We start from the raw sequence: 19515 nt of genomic DNA, 5'->3' as shown, positions 1-19515 counted from the left end.
ACCTGTATCTAATTGTAATTATGCACAAGACCCATCCCCATAACCAAATAATACGAAGAAATGAATGTTACTACCTGTGGCTTCTTGACTCAGGGATTAGCTAAGAACATGCTTTGTCTTTGTCAGAAAGAGATTCAACTCATTCTTCTAACCCTACCAATTTCCCTTATTATCAAAAGTACAGAGACCCACTTACTGGGGACATAAATTAACATTTAAGGGATCATTACCTTGTGGCCATTAATGTTATCTAGTGACTACTTAAGAAATCTATGGAATTCTAATTATCCAGGCTTCAAATCCATGTTTTTCCAGCATACGTGAATCCCTTTCAGAATTGTCAAATTGCATTAAGGTATATATTCAATAAGTAATTATTAATTGCCTATTATGTGGAGGCACTTTATGTGAACACAAAGATTATTTAACCACTGTCCCTTCCCTCAAGGGATTCAGTGTAGAGCTGGGTGAGACCAACACCTAACTATAGAAAGAGAAACGTTTTCTGTTTCTATTAGCTAACTTAACAGGTAAGAAATGGATCTGGCTGGCCCAGAACAAATGCCCCTTCAATGGCATCTACCACCAACGAAGTATTTTTTTTAATCCAGAATTACTTGATCTATTTTTGATTAAACTTCACTGAATACAGAAACATTTTGATGTTTATTACCCAGTTGAATTCCCTGACTTTAGAAACATCTCTATGTAAATGGTGTGCTGGGAAATGTACTTTACTCTCTATTCACTCTCTGAAGTAGTCATTCATGGTTCATTTGACCACTCTAGGGTTCAAGTTCTCTTATCTGAAAATGAGAATGCAAATTACTTTACAGATATAAAGCCTGGCATCAGTGCTATTTTTACAAACCTCATGATTCATTAAAACTCTTCATAGTCTCTGTACCCCAAACCTCTATTAGGTGCTTAAGTGCCACCAAAGCTTTATCAACAAGTACTCACGTACCACTCACAGCAAACACTCACACTGTGAAGGGCATGTGTTCATGTAGCAAATGCCAAATGTACAGAGCTTTAAATAATTATGACATGCACACTTAAAACAGATCCCCATTGTCGGATTTAGTTAAGTACCACCAATTTGAATGTGCGCTTAACATCTATGCACATATTTTACCCTTAAAACTGACAGAATTTCTAAATGATATTAAAAAAAAACACAGTTTTTGCAACTAAATTAAATTTTCACTGAGTGGTAACCAAAAAGGAAATATATAATAAAATAACAAAAATGCAAGGCATGTAATAATTACTAATTTTAATACTAAAAGTGATATATGAGATATATCAGCAGATACGGCAGATATATATGTGGTTGTTTTAATTAATATGTTGAGTATTTATACTAAGAAAGGATCTTAGTGAAAACACCCAAAGTGATACAGAACCATTGTTAGAGTTCCAAAAAAAAACTTAAAATGAAACTAATTAGACTATATGGAGTATGTAAGAAAAGACTGATCAAACTTTGTCAAAACTTTAAGTACTATCTCAAGACCAGCTTGAACTTTTCATGACTATAATGTACATGTATTGCTAGTTCACCTATGAAGCTTTTCCAACTCCTAAGCTAGATGATTTCACTTTTAAGCTTATAATGAACTGAAGTAGGAGAACTACTTAAATGGTGAATCTGTATGTTTCTATATTACAAAAAGCAGTTCTGGTGCTCTTTCCAAATATCAGCATCTACTAAGAAAGTACAATACATTGAAATTGTCCCCCCCTCCCCCATTGGTGAAGAGATTCACACAACCTCATCCTTCTGCCATTAGAGGGAAGAGGATCCACATATTGTTAAAGTACACCTAATGAGATATTTACATCTAAAACATGTTTTTCACATGGGCAGAAAAGGGTGAAATAGGTTTGTAAGTAACTGAGAAACCAATATGTAAAGCTTTTTTTTTAATCTACATTTTATGAATATATATATGTGGAATTGAACTTTCCAAAGTATATATATGTATAGGCTATGAAGATGATATTTTTATGGTCTGAACTGTATAATACTTTTACCAATTGTTCTGGCCCAACATAAAACACCTCATTACAAACAAATCCAAGATATCTATTTGAGTCTACATTACAATTGGTTTCACACAACACTAATCACTGCATTGCTTATCTGCTTTTTATGCATTTCTCACCATCATCTTGTTACATGAAAAATAAAAATGTAATTCTGTAACATTTGAAATTGAATTGGTGAGTTATTTGGTAAATTTAGAATTTCAAAAAAAATATGTCTATACAATTGTTGCATGTTACTTAAATATTTGTTCTCCTTTTCAATTTGAATTTCCTTTCCAGTAACAATGCTATAGATAGACATTTTGGTCTTCAAATGTATTAATTTTTTATAGGCTTTGCTAGTTAATTAAATTATCATCTCAGAAGAGAAGCTGATGAAAAACTGAAGAAAAAGGTTCTGCAAAATACTAGATATTCTTAGATAAAACTTTAGTTTTTAAAAATATTATGTCACATATAATTCTTCTAATGTAAGCAATCATGAAGTTTTTTGTTTTTTGAAGGTTTTTTTGTTTGGGGGGTTGCTCTTCAAGGCCTTACTCTTCCAGTGCATTGTGAAACCTACAGAAGAACTTGGATCCCCACTCTATGCTTGGGACTTTCAGACTTTTTCTCCCCACACACTGGTTTTAAGGGTTATGCTTACCCACTCTCCTCAGTGACATTGTTTATATAAGTTGTTCTCCATAAGGGTAGATATGGATTTCTAGATAATTTAATACCTTCCACATTTCTCATCCCAACCCTGTATTCTAAAATAAACTTTAGGTAGAACTGGCTGAATCTTATCCCCTTTAAATCTTGACTTCAGGGATGCCTGGGTGGCTCAGTGGTTGAGTGTCTGCCTTCAGCCCAGGGCATGATCCTGGAGGACCGGGATCGAGTCCTGCATTGGGCTCCCTGCATGGAGCCTGCTTCTCCCTCTGCCTGTCTCTCTCTCTCTCTCTCTCTCTTTTTCTGTGTGTCTCATGAACAAATAAATAAAATCTTTAAAAATCAATCAATCAATCAAACAATGTTTACTTCACAAAGAATGGTTCTGGGACCATTACACCAGAGCTTGTAAAAAATGTAGAATCTAGGCCCTTACTCAAATCTATTTAATCACCAGGGTTAAATGTCAATATTCTCTGGTCAAATCAACTATAACTAGTATTCCAGGATCAAATGAGACAAAGTATGCTGAAATGTTCCCAAGGAAATATCTTGGGCTACTTAGACCCTAAAAGTTTTTTGCGTATGGTAATAGATACTTGGAGTATCTTAAATGCAACAAATGACTACAATATATGACAAACTATCATAAATTCCACAAGAGAATGGCTTACATTTGTCTTGATGCTGAAAGAGGAAGATATTTCTATTTAAATCAGTAGACTCACTTGGGAACTTTTTGAAAACATTAAAAAACTACATTGAACAAATCACTTTTGCCATAGATGAATGTGTTTCATAATGCAGTAACTGCTTGATTATACAGGTAAAAATAGATTTTTAAAAAAAGATTGGTGAAAGTCTCAGCTGCTGGCAATATGTGATTTGTTGCTCTTAATTGGTCATTAATTTTTTTAAATATAAGTGTGCCAAATTAATCAGTTTGAGAAGCCAATTGAAGGCTGTCAAATATTAAATGAATTTCTCATACCTCTGTATTCAGTGTCCATTCTTCTGTTTGAGAAAAAGTAGTTCTAGATTCTTCTAAATTAATCAAGTGTTCATTAATTATACAATATTGTTCTCTGAAGTCCATATTTAAGGAGAGATAACTGTGTTTATTGTGTTCACAACAATAAAGGAGACAATGGGATAAATTTTACAGCCAAGACCGTCCAGGATAGGGTCCTTCTCCAGTTCTCTTTATTGTCTACATACTTCCCTACATGGCACTTACCATTGCTTAGGTGGACCAGATCCTGTCTTATCTCCTTGTTTATGTCTATATTGAATCCTGAGCCAAGAATATCCTCCTCCTGGCTTCTTCCTTTTTATCCCCAAGTTTGGAAATCTCCTGATCATCTTTTAAGACATAAATCAAATAAAATTTCTTTATGTATCTCTTCTCACAAGTCAAGGCCACCATCTTCTGTGTGGTAATATAGAATTTGGTATATATTATTATTACAGCTTTTATCTTATTACGTTGTAATAACACTTGACATGCTTATTTCCCCCACTAGACCAGGCACTCCTCCAGAACAGAGACAATACAGCATCCATTCTGGCACTCCATTAGCACAATGCTTCATACACAGTGTGCTCTCAACAATGCTTTTTGAATGAAGGAATGAATTTTTCATTGATTAGGCATTAAGATAAATTCATCTATGTAAAGTCTCCCTTTTATTTTTTTATTGCATGCCTTGTAGCAATGACAATAGCAACAAAACAACAGACATTTATTGAGGACTTGTCTAGTGCTAGGCACTGTGCTAATAGCTTTACATCCATTATTTATCTCATTTAATGTTCAAAACAATCCTCTGAAGTGAGTACAATTATCATCCCCATTTTAAGAGAAGGAAACTGAACAAAGAGAGATTACACATTTGGCAGATGGTAGTGTCAAGATAAAAACTGAGGTCTTTTGACTCCAGCACTTATCATTTTGAACAAATACAAAAAGCAACCTCTTACATGATTGATATAAGAGCTAATAAAATGCTTTAGCCAGTGACATAACTAACCAAACATCTAAAAACAACCCTCTATTAACTGCAAAAACAAATGACTCTTCATAAGAAAGTTTTCACTGCTTTCATCTTTCCTACCCTGCACTGTATTTATTAATGCATTGCGGTTGCAATATAGATTCCATTATTTCCAATGATACTCTGGTATTATTCTACTTATATATGCCTAGTTTACCAAAATGTAATTAATTTATCAACATCCTCCTGTTAAATATTTCTTTCAATTAAGAATTCCCATTTTGCTTCTAAAAAACTTTGTATTTACTGTATAACCATGGAATATAAAAACCATTATAAAGTTAAATCTAATCCTTGAATAAAAGGATGTTTGCATAGTACTTTAGTTAATTGTCCTTGTCATTTATTTAAAATTTACAGAGAATTGATTTTTTACACACACACACACACACACACACCCTTACACAGAAAAAAAATCTACCATATCCTAAAATTTCTTTTTGTTTACATTAATGTATATGAAATTCAGTTATACCAACATTACGGTTTCTGTGTTTCTAAATCAACTGGAGAGAGGTAAGTTGAGTTAAAAATCAGTCATTTGTAGAAATCACAACACTGTGCATCTATGAAATGTAGAGATTGACTTGAATGAAGAATGGGAAACAGTTGAGGTGAAGGACAGGTTCTATATCTTGATCGGTTTTTTGGTCATCCAAAAATATATCTTTTCAACCTAATTTGCCCTTTTGTTACTACTTGTGCTTTATCGTCCATTCTCCTTAAACTAGACTTTCCTTGTAAAATATGATTTTCACATTGCCTTATGTCTTTACTAACTCTATGTAACCTAGTCTGAAGCAGTTTTTACTATTAGAGTAAAAAATGAATTTATCTTAGTTAATTATCTTAAAAAATACTAAAGACAAAGTTTATGTCCTTATTGAAGCAACTATAATCTAAGGCTTCCCCATGGACAAGAGTAAATTATTTTCTTAGGATTTTAAAATTATTTCCATTCATCAAGCTACATAGAAAAAATGTTTTTGTTCTTTCAGGTAAGACTCAAAGTTGCTGAGTCTTATGTGACTATCCATAATACTAGTAGTGCCTTGTTCTTAGGAGGGTTAGGTCTATGTCCTTGAAAGATAATATATTCTTAAGCATTGTTAGTTGGAAAGGAGATGAGAAACATTAGGTCCTGCTCTTTCCTAATATGAGAGATCTTGCTTCTCTATCCAGGTATTACAGAATGTATTTATTAGTTCACTAACAGTTTCATGGACTTTGGCTAAGTACTCACAATGTGCCAGGACCTGTGCTAGGTGTGACAGCTACCTACACAAATTCCCCATGGCCCCTGTGCTCAAAGAGTTCAAGGTCTAGTGGGGGAAAACAATCCTACAACAACTTCTACAAAAATAACTTTTTTAAAAACTAAGGCTGTTTTACTTACCAGGAATTGTCTGAACATCAGTGCTTCGAATAACACCAAATAATTTCTAGAAGACAATTTTTGTTTTATTGTTTATAAAGACATTATTCCTGCCCTCAATGAATGTATAGTTGTATAATGAGGTATCTACAAGAGCTAATTTTGGTATGATTTGGTAAACTTTATAATAGGGCTACCTGGCTTTTATACATATAGATTAATTTTAATGTAACCTTTGCTACAAAAAAGAAACCACTACATTTTATTTCTGCTAAGTTTAACCTTTATGGACTCTATTTTGTTTTCCAATATTTAAAAATTATTTTACAGAAGAATTTCAGTTTTAACTTTTTTGTTCAACAATCAATTCTCTCCTGTCTCATAGGAGCATAGAACATCTTTATTTAAAATTATATTGAGATAAAATGGAATGTTAACTTGTAGTTCAGAATGTGACATGCCTGGTCTCATTTTAATACTATGTCTAATTATTTTCAAGTGTTTTTAGACTGTTAAAATGGAATCTGTCCATTCTGGCATGAATCCTGGTACATCTAAAGTGTGCCAAGCAACAGTGTACCGATCAAAATGCACTCCTGCATGTGGCCCTGTCAAATCATATTTTCCTAAAATTTTTGGTGAAAACCAATAAGAAGGAAAATAATTTCTTCTTGAAATCAGTTGTCTTGAATATCACATAATATTCTCATGATTTATTCAAATATTCTAATTGATTTGATTTGATTTGATTTTGGACCCCTTTTTAATTTTCTATTTTCTTTATTGTTGCAATCTATTCATTCTTTTAATCTGATATTCTGATGGATTAAATATCATTTATTAATTTGTAAAACAGAATCCAAAATTCGGCAGTCTTTATCAATTACCTCAGTTTATTCAGATTCCAAATAAGCAGAATGAAAAATAGATAACTCTACAGAAGTTGTGGAGATGCAGGAGGCAGAGATGACAACATTCCACAGTAGATTTTCTAATTTTCTACCCCTTTAGGACTATGGCACATATTCCTCTAGCTGGTGGGAATGTTGCTGGCAGACATCTTTCTGCTGACAATTCTCTTCAGAACAGCCTTGCCTCATTTTGTCAACCTCCTCAGAGGCAAGGGTGTCTTCCTAGGACTGCCTGAAGCTGATGGCTGATTCATTATGTAGAGTTTGCTCCTATTCAGAACAACTATAAAGGTCCATCCAGGCCTCAGAGCTCCCCATGGATCAACGGAGATCCTGAGACTGCATCACAACTCACGTCCATCCTCTGTCCAGTCTTGCTTCTTTCCCTTCCATTCTTCCAATGTTAATCTCTAAATTGCATCCTATAATTCCTCCCACTTGCTAATCTCCTTCTCGGAGTCTGTTTATGGGGAAATGCTGAGATGAGCACTGCCCAGTAAATTCTAAAAGAGATCCATTGGCTTCAATCTCACCTGTAAAAAATGAATTTACTCAGTGACTTAATGTCTTAGGGAGGGAACAAGTACTATTTTCTGCCAAAAATTTAACACAATCTAGTATTTACATAAGCATGTGAAGAAAGTTGGTTTTTCTCTCCACTTACAGATTTTACTTAAACAGTACAAGAGGGATTTACTTAGCAGCTTTTGACTAAAATGGCAATCTATGAGAAAAGTGACAATCATTCAAGAGAACAATAGCCTTCTGGAGAATATTAGTAGAATTAGGGATCCTGTAATAGGATCACTGCAGATCCACAGAATGATCCCTTCTTAAATTAGGCAAAGCTATCTCATTGTCTATGCTTCTTTCTTCTCCTCTTTAAAATACAAACTTCATTCTTGTGTGTCTCTTCTGTATGCAGTTAATAAAAAGGAGAAGACAAGTTAGAGCTGAACCAGAATCATAGTTCACAAAAATTTAGAAAGGAAGCTAATTTTAGGTTATCTCATTTAGGTTTTCTATTTTAAAGATAAAGGATTTATAACCTGCATAGTTAAGTTTTAGGGTAGGTACTAGAAGTTGGTTGTTTTTTTCTTTTAACATTGTGCTACATTTTCACCGAAGTTTTGTACACTTAACATTCATATTATATAAACTGCCCTCAATTATTATGTCCTGAGTTTGGTGGGGATAGATACAAGTAAGTAAGCAATTATGTAGCCATTTGAAGAATTCTGTAAGAGAAGTCAGTTCAAGTGTGTTTTTTTAATAGTTATAACTAAAATGTAGGATAAAAAATTATATATGTCTCTGCTTGTGTGGGTGTCTCTGTGTGTTGTATTTCAGTTTTAAATCCTACCACTTTTATTATTTCACATTTGGTTTTTGCCTTGATTGCACAGAATACACACTACCAATTAAAATTCTCAAACTGTGCAACTGATAATAGAGCTCTCTACCATAGATAAATGTATGCAAATATCTAATAATGTATTTAACTGTACATTTTAAAATGTACCTTAAAATGTAAGGTGTTAGTATGATTTTATCAATGAGAATACAAACTCTATTATTAATATTTTTTAAATATTAATAATAGCAAATCATGTTATAATTGCAACAAGGCATAGCAAGCCATGAAGTAAAGTTGATTAATGCCCTCTGATGCAGATTGGAAGCACCAAAGAAGTAAATTAATCAGAACCACTGCATTGTATGTCATGTTCTTTTTTTTTTTTTTGTATGTCATGTTCTTTTGCTTAAGTATTCCACATATTACTCTAGCCACTAAATTTTCAGTGGATCTAAATAACATATTGCATTAAATTAACTTACTCCCTAAGGAATCAATTCTATAGATATTAATTATATATCTGATAATTGAAAATATATTTGCCTCAGGGTTACATAACCACTTACAACTCAGGTTACATTGCCTTAAAGTTGGCCTATTACAAATCATGCAACCCATTCCTATTCAGAATATATCCCTACTATATGAGAAGATGGTATACATCATTTAAGCCTCAGAAGGGGAGATGCAGTTCATCTTTCAAATGACTAGTGAAGTAATCTTGTAATATGTCAACCTGCTCTGCAGACTTTAAGCTCCAACATCAGAGGTGAAGACAACTTTACAGAGATTTCTTAGCCTGATGGCACAGTTGCCTGGGGTCAAATCTCTTAATATGCCCTGTTTGTTTGTGGGTGTGTGTTTATACACACACACATATGCTGTCTGCTTCTCTGACTGAACCCTCAACAATGTAACTATTCTAAATGATTTAAGCAAGAGGGGTTTTGACACTAGGAAAAGGAAAAAAAAAATTGTAACAACAAAAAAACCTTTACTCTTCTTTCATCTTGAAGCTAATCAAAGAATTGTCCTGATAAACCATACTATGCACTATTGATAATCCTGAGGGTGTGCTCATTATCAGGTATAACCTAATAGATATTTCCTCTTCTAAAGCAAGGATCTTCAAACATTGTTTCATTGCATTATTTTATTGTATTGAAAAACAACTATCCATAAACTTGAGGATACAAGGAAATATATGTGTATTTATTTACTTTATGAATAATTCACATGTAATTATATTAATCTGTATATCAATATGGTAAAAGCTTTATCTTCATTTTTAAATATAAGTGAACAGAAATCAAAATTCCAGAATTTTCCCTATATATCTACTTTCATCTTGAGAACCCACTAGTCCTGGGCAAATTTAAGATAGGTCAAATTATCACTGTACACACTATACTGTATGTTAGTACCCTTCTTCTCCACTAAATCCCAGTAGTTCTTCTACCTAGGCACTGAGACAACCCAAAATACCCTCAATGCCTATGGATTCCCTGGGTTAGCAGTATTTCCTCTAGTTGAGATGCTAATACTGATCTAGACAGCCCAGAGAATAGGTTAGGGCCTGGTAGTCAGACTACACTTGGTTTGTTATTATTTTCCCATCTACACTAGTAGTCAGTTGATGGGATTGTTCCAGTTAGTAAGATTTACATATTCCTTCATTTACAGAATTCTCAAAAAAACAGACATGTTGCTTCATTTACTAACATAATCTATACATCCAAAAAAAAAGAGTTGAAGAGGGGTTTTAAGCAAGGAATGCAAATGTTGATATTTAAAATTACAAAATATAAACAAAAATTTTTATAAAACAAGGATAATCTTCATTTTCCAATCCATTGTTATAAGATTATGTAGAAACACCAACCTCATTTCCAGTATTATCGGTAAGCTAATTATTTTCATGAGTTAACCTTTGCCGAAGTGTGTACTTTGGTAAAGTTCCAATGTAAATGACTTTTGTAACAATGTACATTGAGATCCAAAAGCCTTTATGGTCCAAATTCTGGGTTAAGAACATATAAAAATTACAACCATGCTTATAAAGTTGTGTTTGCAAAATTAACTAGCATTTTCTTGTTTAATATAAACAAAATCCAAGTAACAATCACTTCTAAATAGACAGGAGCAGTGTATATAATTATCCTGCATAAATAATCAATTTTAAAAACCACTGTATTTACAGCCTTCAAAGGAGATTATATTTTGTAGTTTCTTATGATGTAATTCACTTAAACTACTCATATATATTGCTTGTTGCAAATGAGATTTTACTAGTTTATTGAGGAGAAGAGATAGTACAAGATTTCTAAACTTGTGGCTAACAGTCATTTCCAAGATATATTTCTACTGTCAGGGTTTATCACCAATTTCCATAATTGATGTTTCATCTACAATACTACAACTTTTTTATACTATATAGATAATTAACTAGTCCTTACTTCCAGCTGATTATTTCTATCCTCCAAGGAGCCTCACGGTATAATGGACAAAATGTCAAGAATAATTAGAAATAATGATGGTGGCAACTATGCTATCAAACAATGTGCACCTCCAACTGATTCTTTCATGCTTTGCCTTTGAAGAAATTTACATGATTTAAAACTCTCTCCCAGGCTTTAATTTTTCTTGATACAAAAGTAATAAGGTTTTGGAAAATAAAAATAGAATACTTTTATATTCATATATATGTGCACAAAGCCGAGGTTTATATATTTATTTTCATACTTAAGGTGGTAAAATCAGCTGAGTCCCAAGTGCCCCACACCTTGGCAAGATATCATATCACTGCATATGTAATCGTTTGGTATCTTCCACATGATATTTGGAAAGCCAATAGAGCTATTTATCATGTTGAATGAAGTCTACAGAAGTAATATTTTGTTTTGGGTGGATACTTGATACATGTATCTTTAATGATACTTATATACATATCTTTAGGTGTATCTAATATGTGCTTCTTAGGTGACCTAATACATGCTCATTTGATCCATCCTCCAATAGTCGTTCCTGGGGTAATTTAGCTGATGCGAGGAAAGGCAGTATGCATTCTTATGTTATCATGTTCAATCTAATTCACAAAGTGTCACCTCTGTCAAATCACATAGAAATAATTTATGCTAATCCTGGCATACACTGCTGACCATTAAGAAACTGGTAACTTCATTTCAAACTACAAAATAGTTCTAAAAATATAAATGCATTTCATAATATAACATATATGAGAGCTCATATCACTGGCATGTTAACACTTTTATCTGCACTTCCCTACAGTTTGGAAAGTGTTTATTTTGTTGTATGACTAATCTAATAGTCTCTTTTCTTTTTTCCCCCACTCATTTGCTCTGTGAAATAATGCAAAGATTTATGTCTAACTTATAGATGAAAGCTCTGAGTCTCAGGGGATGAGAGATTTATCTGAGGTCACACAATTGCTAAATAAATGTCATTAGAAGCAGAAGCAGACTTTTCTGAATTTTGATTATATTAACCAAACCATTCTTCAATTTCTCTAACATCACATTATGTGTACAAGAAAGGTGGATAAAATTTGCAAATTTTCCTAGTTCAGATTGTAAAAAGTATCTCTTGAAATATTAATACTTAATTTCATAAAATAAATATCTAAATTTTACTTAGTTCATAGAAACATGAAGTTGACAATCCCAGTCTTAGAAGGATTCAGTACAGGATATAGTACAAAGAATGCTGAAGCTCAGAGAAAGCATATTTAATTCTTGTATATAAACTTTCACTCCCAAAGTCCTGTGTATTTCACCTCACCTGTCAACCAAAGTCAAGTAATGTTGAACTTATGAAGTCAATATTCACTTTCACATCAAAAAAAAAAAGCAAGAAATTTAACAGGAAAATATATAATAACCCTTAATGGGTCTCTTGAATTCTTCAAAGATTTGTCATGAAAAAAGAAAAAGACACAAGAAATCTTACATAAGAGGGTGCTGCTCAGCAATGCTCACTCAGGGGACCATGCTATTGAAAATCGCACAAAAATGTCCCTGAAGATAAAGCAATTCTCGGCCTCCACCTAAATCCATGTTAATCAAGTAAAGAGGAGAGTGAGTCTGGGAGGAAAAGAATCGAATGCTGCATTTAATGAGGAACTCTTTATTCTTCCCAGTCGGGCCATTTCATGCCATATAAAAGGAAGGCTGGTATTGGATTATGTCTAATGCTACAAAACAGGTTGAAGAGATAAGAAAATCTGTAGGGACTCAGAAGCGTTCACAGGAGTAGGAGACTAACAAAAATTCCTTCCCCTCTGGATGTCTGGAAAAAAAATTCACATCATCACATGTGCTCATGTTACCACCTAAGCTACATATACTTATGATTTGGTGTTTGGGAATCTTTGAGGATGGAGTTTTTACCTGAGTACGGATGCTTCTTCGATTTTGCCAACGTAAGCCACAAAGAAAGCTGAAAATTACTCAGGTGGTATGATAAATGCCCCAGTTATCTGTAAGGAATGTTTCTATGGTAAATGATTCTAAATTAGAAAAAACTCAAAATGCTTTGCAGCCCCTTAAAATAATACTTTTATATATTTGAAATAATTCCTTGACTGATTAATATTTATGATTTTATATAGAAGCTAACTTGATGCTGCAGTTGGAAAGTTAATAATTTACGGAGGCTGCTTTGTAGTCTAATGGCAGCACTTGACTTTTGCTACTGCTGGAGGGCCTACAACTTTGATGTTCCTGTCTTAAATTAAGAGAAAGGAAAGAGTCAGGTATCAGCTCTTGTTCAGTTACTTTTTCTGAGGGGTTCTTTTAAGTGAGTTCCATGAAGCCATAAATGTCTTTTAACAACAATATTGATTGCAAAATAAAGCCTCTTTCCATTATCTTCTTAGAGGAATCACAGATAAAGGTGTTTTAAAAGTTTGAGTAACATTACTTCTTTCCAGAATGTAAGTGTACTGTTAACTCTCTGGAGCACATAAAGGAAAGTTTCCAGAGGGGTTTGCTATGTAAGCAAATCTTTTCTTCCTTCCTAATTCAAAATAAATCATGAAAAGCCATAGCATTAATTTCCTCTGACTGTGAGTGTATATGTGTTTTAATTTAGAGAAACTCTACAGACTTCTAGATTTTCCTTACAAGTTTGGTAACAACCATGTACAATGAACACTATTGCCTGCTACCTTGAGACCTAGGAATTGACAGGTAATGGTTCTCAAGGTAGCCAGCAGTGCCAATTATCCAGCCCCAGTGTCCAGTGAAGCTGGTAGACAAGAGCTCAGCGAGTCGAACCATTGCATACTGAGTGCGTTTAGCAAAAACTCGTAGGATCTCCTTATCCAGTCAACATGATCTTTAGTTATTCATCCTCACTGTAGTTGGTTATTCCCAAAGTCCAAGCATATTATTAGAATTCAGCAACCCTGTCATTTTATATTATAATAAAGCATGCAGCAAAAGATAAACATAAACCTGGAAATGTATTTGTTTTAAATGGTCGGTCAAATAATAAGTGAAAAATTTGTTCAATCCACGTAGTGAAAAGTCTTTTTATTGCAATATGAACCACTGGTACTTGGGAAACATGATTTCTGATTCCCAAGCAAATGTAAACTAGAACTAGTTTAAATGTTTTGAACTCATTAGCTGAGCGTTTCTATTTTGCAGACTACTTCAGGGCTCAATCACATAAAAAAAGAAAACATGGCAAAGGAATAATTTCTGATAGAAGGAGAAATCTGAATCTATGCTACTTACTTACCACTAGTAATGAAATTGTAACTAGGTTTATGTGGCTGGTAAAAGCTTGAAAGACCCACAGAATTTTTAATTAGTCAACGAATTAGTTTTCAGTATCTTTGCAGATGCATGGTAAGAATTCCAGAAATAAAAGAGATGATATCTTTCCCCTGACTCAATGGCTTGTCCATCAATAAGCTATAGAAAATAAATAATAAAAATTCATTGAGAGAATGCTTTTTTTAATTTCCATACTAAAAAAAAAATACATCACACTAGGAATAAGAAGGATTCAAAGCAACTTAAATGACTTTTTACGTTACTAAGTGAACACTTTGCTGAGAAATTTATGAAGTACTTTAATATCTGATGAGGTTCCAAATGTTTGATTAATTCAGGAAGATTTTTGAAAATTTCAATATGTTGTTTTTCTAAATGGTCCCTTTCAAACAGAATTTAACATTGGTTCCTTATTTCCCATTTTTAAGCATTTTTCACTGGCTGAAATCAGCCATATCTTGAGATAAACTGCTTATATTATGTGCTTCCAGAAAATAACTTGGGTAATACTTTGGGCCTTCCATGAGTTTCTCCTTGGCTTTTTTTCAAATCAGATTTGTCTTCTTTGCAAGAGCATTACACACAAATATTTCTAAACATATGTTAGTAATATTCTACTAAATTACTTTTTCTTTCTTTTTACAGTTTTGGATTATATGATTTTTTAAAATATTTTATTTATTTATTCATGAGAGACACAGAGAGAGGCAGAGACACAGTCAGAGGGAGAAGCAGGCTCCTCGTGAGTAGCACACTGTGGGACCTGATCCCAGACCCTGGGATCATGCTCTGAGCCAAAGGCAGACACTCAACCACTGAGCCACCCAGGCATCTCTGATTTTAAAAATCTACCTATCATCTATCTGTCTATCTATCTATCATCTTCTATCTACATTAGTCCTCCCTGATGGGACAGAAGGAGAAATGTACCAAAATCCCAGGTGGATGCCTCAAACTACTGATAATACCAAACCTTGTAAGTACTGTTTTTTTTTTGTTTTTTTTTTCTGTATGTACATACTTAGGATAAAGTTTTTTTTTAAGGTTTATTTATTTATCTGAGAGATAGAGACAGAGCATGAGCAAGAAGGTCAGAGGGAAAGAGAATCACAGGCAAACTACTCACTGAGCAAGAGCCCGACATAGGGCTTGATCTCACAACATTGAGATCAGGACCTGAGCTGAAACCAAGAGTTGGATGCTTAAACCAACTGCAGCACCCAGGTGCTCCTTATAAAGTTTAATTTATAAATTGGGCACAGTAAGAGATTAACAACAATAACTAATAATAAAATATAACAGTAACAACAATATACTGCAATAAAAGTTATGTGAATGCATTCTCTATCTCTCTCAAAAGATCTCATTGTACTATACTCACCCTTCTTGTGATTCTGTGAGATGATAAAATGCTATGTGATGAGATGAAGTGAGGGAAATGACACAGGCACTGTAATGTAGCACTAGGCTACTCATGACCTGATGATGACAGGAGGATCATCTATTTCCCTACTTCAGTTGACTGGGGGCAACTGAAAGCAAGGAAAGTGAAACCGCAGATAAGGAGGGTCTGCTGTACATGTAGTTTTCATCCCATTTATTTATTTTACCTTACCAAAACATTAAAATAATGTGAGAACTTCTAAAGAGTTTGTTTCATTTCTCAACACTTGCTTATTGACTTACACTATAGTTAATCAGTAATAGGACAGTGATGCATGTCAGGATCTTTAATACATGATAGAGATGTATTATTACTAACCCATTAGTTAGCATTAGTTAGTTAGTTAGTAACAAGAAAAATACCATTGAGAAACCTACCAGCAGTATGAATTAAGTCAGAATATATAGACATAAGATACTGGGGAAAATAATCACCTTATTAATTAGTTTTTCCTAGAATCATACTCAGTCTCAAGATTTTCCAGGAAATTAAGTTGATCAAAGGTTTATAATCATGTATAGGTTGTTATTCTTACCATTAACCTAATGAGGAAATATTTTTCACATAACACATCTTAGCAGATATTCTCAAAATTATTTTGTTGTATTTTCCTATTGCCATGCAAATGAAAATAAAATTATTAAATTGAAGTTTTGAGGCACCTTGGTGGCACAATCAGTTGGGTGTCTGACTCTTGTTTTCGGCTCAGATTCATGATTCATGAATCTCAGGTCATGATTTCAAGGTCCTGGGATCAAGCCCTGTATCAGGCTCCATGCTCAGTGTGGAATCTGCTTATCCCTCTCCCTCTTCTCCTCCCCCTCCCCCCTTTTTTTAATCTCTCTCTCTCATTCAAATAACTGAAATCTTTTAAAAATTCAAGTTTTGTACAAATTGTACAAAATTTCTTTCTTGTGGCCACAAGGAATCCTGTGCTTTCATTGTATCTGCCTTGGCATTTAAGAAGCATGGATTATTCATCTAGAAAAGGGCAAAACAATTTACCCTAAGGTTGTGTTTTCATAAGCAATTTTAGATAATTACACAATTCAAGCAGAATTGGTTTGAAGTAACATTACACAGATTATATAATAGTGTAATGCTTTACTACTGAGGAGTCCAGAATTTTATTTCTAGTATTAGCCCCTAATCTAATTATACATGTTAACTCGAACTGGTCATATTGTCACTTGGTCTCAGTTTCTTCATCCATAAATTGAGACATTTGACCTGAATTATATCAATTTTTATTTCATCTAATACTTTATATTTATGTCAGTTTTCACTTCACTTTAGCTCCCAGATCATAGCCTTGAAACTCCTGAATTTTTTATTCTATTTGAAAATGTTTACAGATTTACAAACTGTCAAGAAATGTAACAAGTCTACTTTTTATTTTTATTTATTTTTATTTACTTATTTGGGGGAGGAGAGGCAAAGGGAGAGGAAAAAGAGAATCTTAAGCAGGTTCCATGCCCAGTACAGTGCCTGACGCAGGGCTCAATCTCACAACTCTGAGATCATGACCTGAGCTGAAATCAAGACTGGGCCACTTAACTGACTGAACTACCCAGGAGCCCCAGGAAATCTGCTTTTAAAAATATATTTATAGTTTAAAAACATGATCTTTGAACAGAATTTCCCATTAGAAGTATATGTAAAAGTTTAGAAAATTGCTTAAATACCCATTTAAACTGATTCATTTAAGACACAGAATGAAGGCAATATTCCTTTCATAGAAAATGGCTTTGAAGACTGAACCTTCACCAACTTTTCAGTGGATAAAATGAGAAAGCAATTTTTAAACAGAGGTAATCTATACATTTGGTGTTTCTGTTGTGAGAAGTAAACGCTTATTCTAATGCATTTAAGCAAGCAGCATCAATGATTAATGACATTTTTGATTCTGTAACTAGACCTACAAATTCTTGAATAATTAATGAGGTACTCAATACTGCACAGGATATCCATCCTGTAAGAAATTTTGTATGTGGGTTCAAGGTATTAATATTGAAAGCTTTACAAAAAAACATGAGGGAGAGATTTGTGATTGAAATAATAATGTCTATTAAAATATACAAGTTTTTTTATTTCTTGTTTTTTTATGTTAAATGCTTATAAACTGATCATAAGAGAGGTAACTATGATCTAATAGCATAAATGACATTGATAATTTTTTTCCTAATTATGTCATCTCCTATAATAATAATGAATAGCTGTTGGGAAATTGCTAAATTGTAGATATTGTGCTGGATTTTAAGAATAATATGAACTAGAAGATATGTAAGATTGAAAAGCAGTCATAATTCTTCATACTATTTAGTCTGTTAGGTTGAGAGAAAATTATTTTAATGGGCCATCTTTTAAGGCATTATTTGTGCATTCAGTGGAGACAAAGTTTTTGAGACATAAAATGAGAAAATAAGTGTTAGTCTATAAGTCATTATTACCATGTCATCCTAAATTCTAAAAGATAATCTCATTTTTAATATTTCATATCTTATTCTTATTTTCAGGTTGAGTTCTTTAAAAAAAAGAAACTTGAATCCTATGATGATCATAGAATTATAGACTTAGATTTGAATGAGATCTTTAAGAATGTTTAGCTCAATTTCTCTATTTTAAAAATAAGGAAACTGGAGCTCAGACAGGTTAAAATGCTTTAGAATTCCCTCTAAGTCTGTGACATTCATTCTGTCTCTCTTAAATGAAACCTTCATTTTGAAGTAACTCAGGTGATCGAGCAGCTCTGTGGTCTAAGGTAGATACCTTGAGAGCCTAGAAATATAGCACTTCCTGTCACTTTGGAAATGTGTCACTGTTCCCTACATGGTGGAAAACTGGAAAGTATGAGAGTATGTAAATTACCTTTGAGTTCAGCTATAAATTATTCTCATTTCATTATCAAGTAAAAACTCATAGAAAATTTAGGTAATACACAAACTCCTGACAAAAATATTTTAAAAACTAGCTATTATTTGCAATTTTGACAGCATTGTTAATATAGTCCAGCTAATTTTAACATTTATAAAATTAATGTCATAATGCCTACCTTATTCATTTAGCTAATAATAAGATACACTAACATACACATTCATGCATAATAGATATACATACAGCACTGTAGTAGTCACAGTAAGTAAGTAAATAGTTTCACTTTTCTGGAAATCAGGAACCTATGAAGTTAGGTTATAGGACATTTATAGTATCCTATATTCTAAATAAATTTTTGACAGCTCAAATATTTCAAGATTATCAATGAAAATAGAATTCTGAGGATCTTATCATCTATTTACATTCCAAAAATATTTTTGAATATAAATTATGGGCCACTCACTAGAAATATGATGGTAAATAAGATAAACACAGCCTCTGGCCTCTAAACATAAAGAAGATAAATAATTATTGTATAATAAAATACATTTTGACATGGAAAAAGTGTGTCACAGTAGAAAATAATTAAGGTGCAAATTAAATTAACTTACATAAAATTGTTTTTAAATCATTTTACTGGACTTTTATGCATCCATTTTTTATGTACAATTTGATGAGTTTTGACAAATTCATAGCTCCATGTACAGATCATCCCAAGCACTGTATTTCTATCACCCGAAAAGTTTCTTCATGCACTTTCACAATCTTCCCCCAAACCTTCCCCTAGGCAACCATGGTTCTGATTTAAATCACTATATATTCATTTTGCCTGTTTTAAAACTTTATATAACAAACTCATTCTTACATCTCTTGGTTGTCATTCACAAATTTCAGTTTAAATTCTAAGACTAAAACCTGTAAGAAGAATAATACAGGTAAAATATCAAGCCAGGCCTTGTATTGAAGGATGCTCTAATAAACAATACCATT

This window comes from Canis aureus, chromosome 17, assembly GCF_053574225.1.
Source record: "Canis aureus isolate CA01 chromosome 17, VMU_Caureus_v.1.0, whole genome shotgun sequence".
In the NCBI taxonomy this organism is placed as follows: Eukaryota; Metazoa; Chordata; class Mammalia; order Carnivora; family Canidae; genus Canis; species Canis aureus.
The sequence above is the reverse complement of the archived record's forward strand: the minus strand, read 5'-3'. Positions refer to the sequence as shown.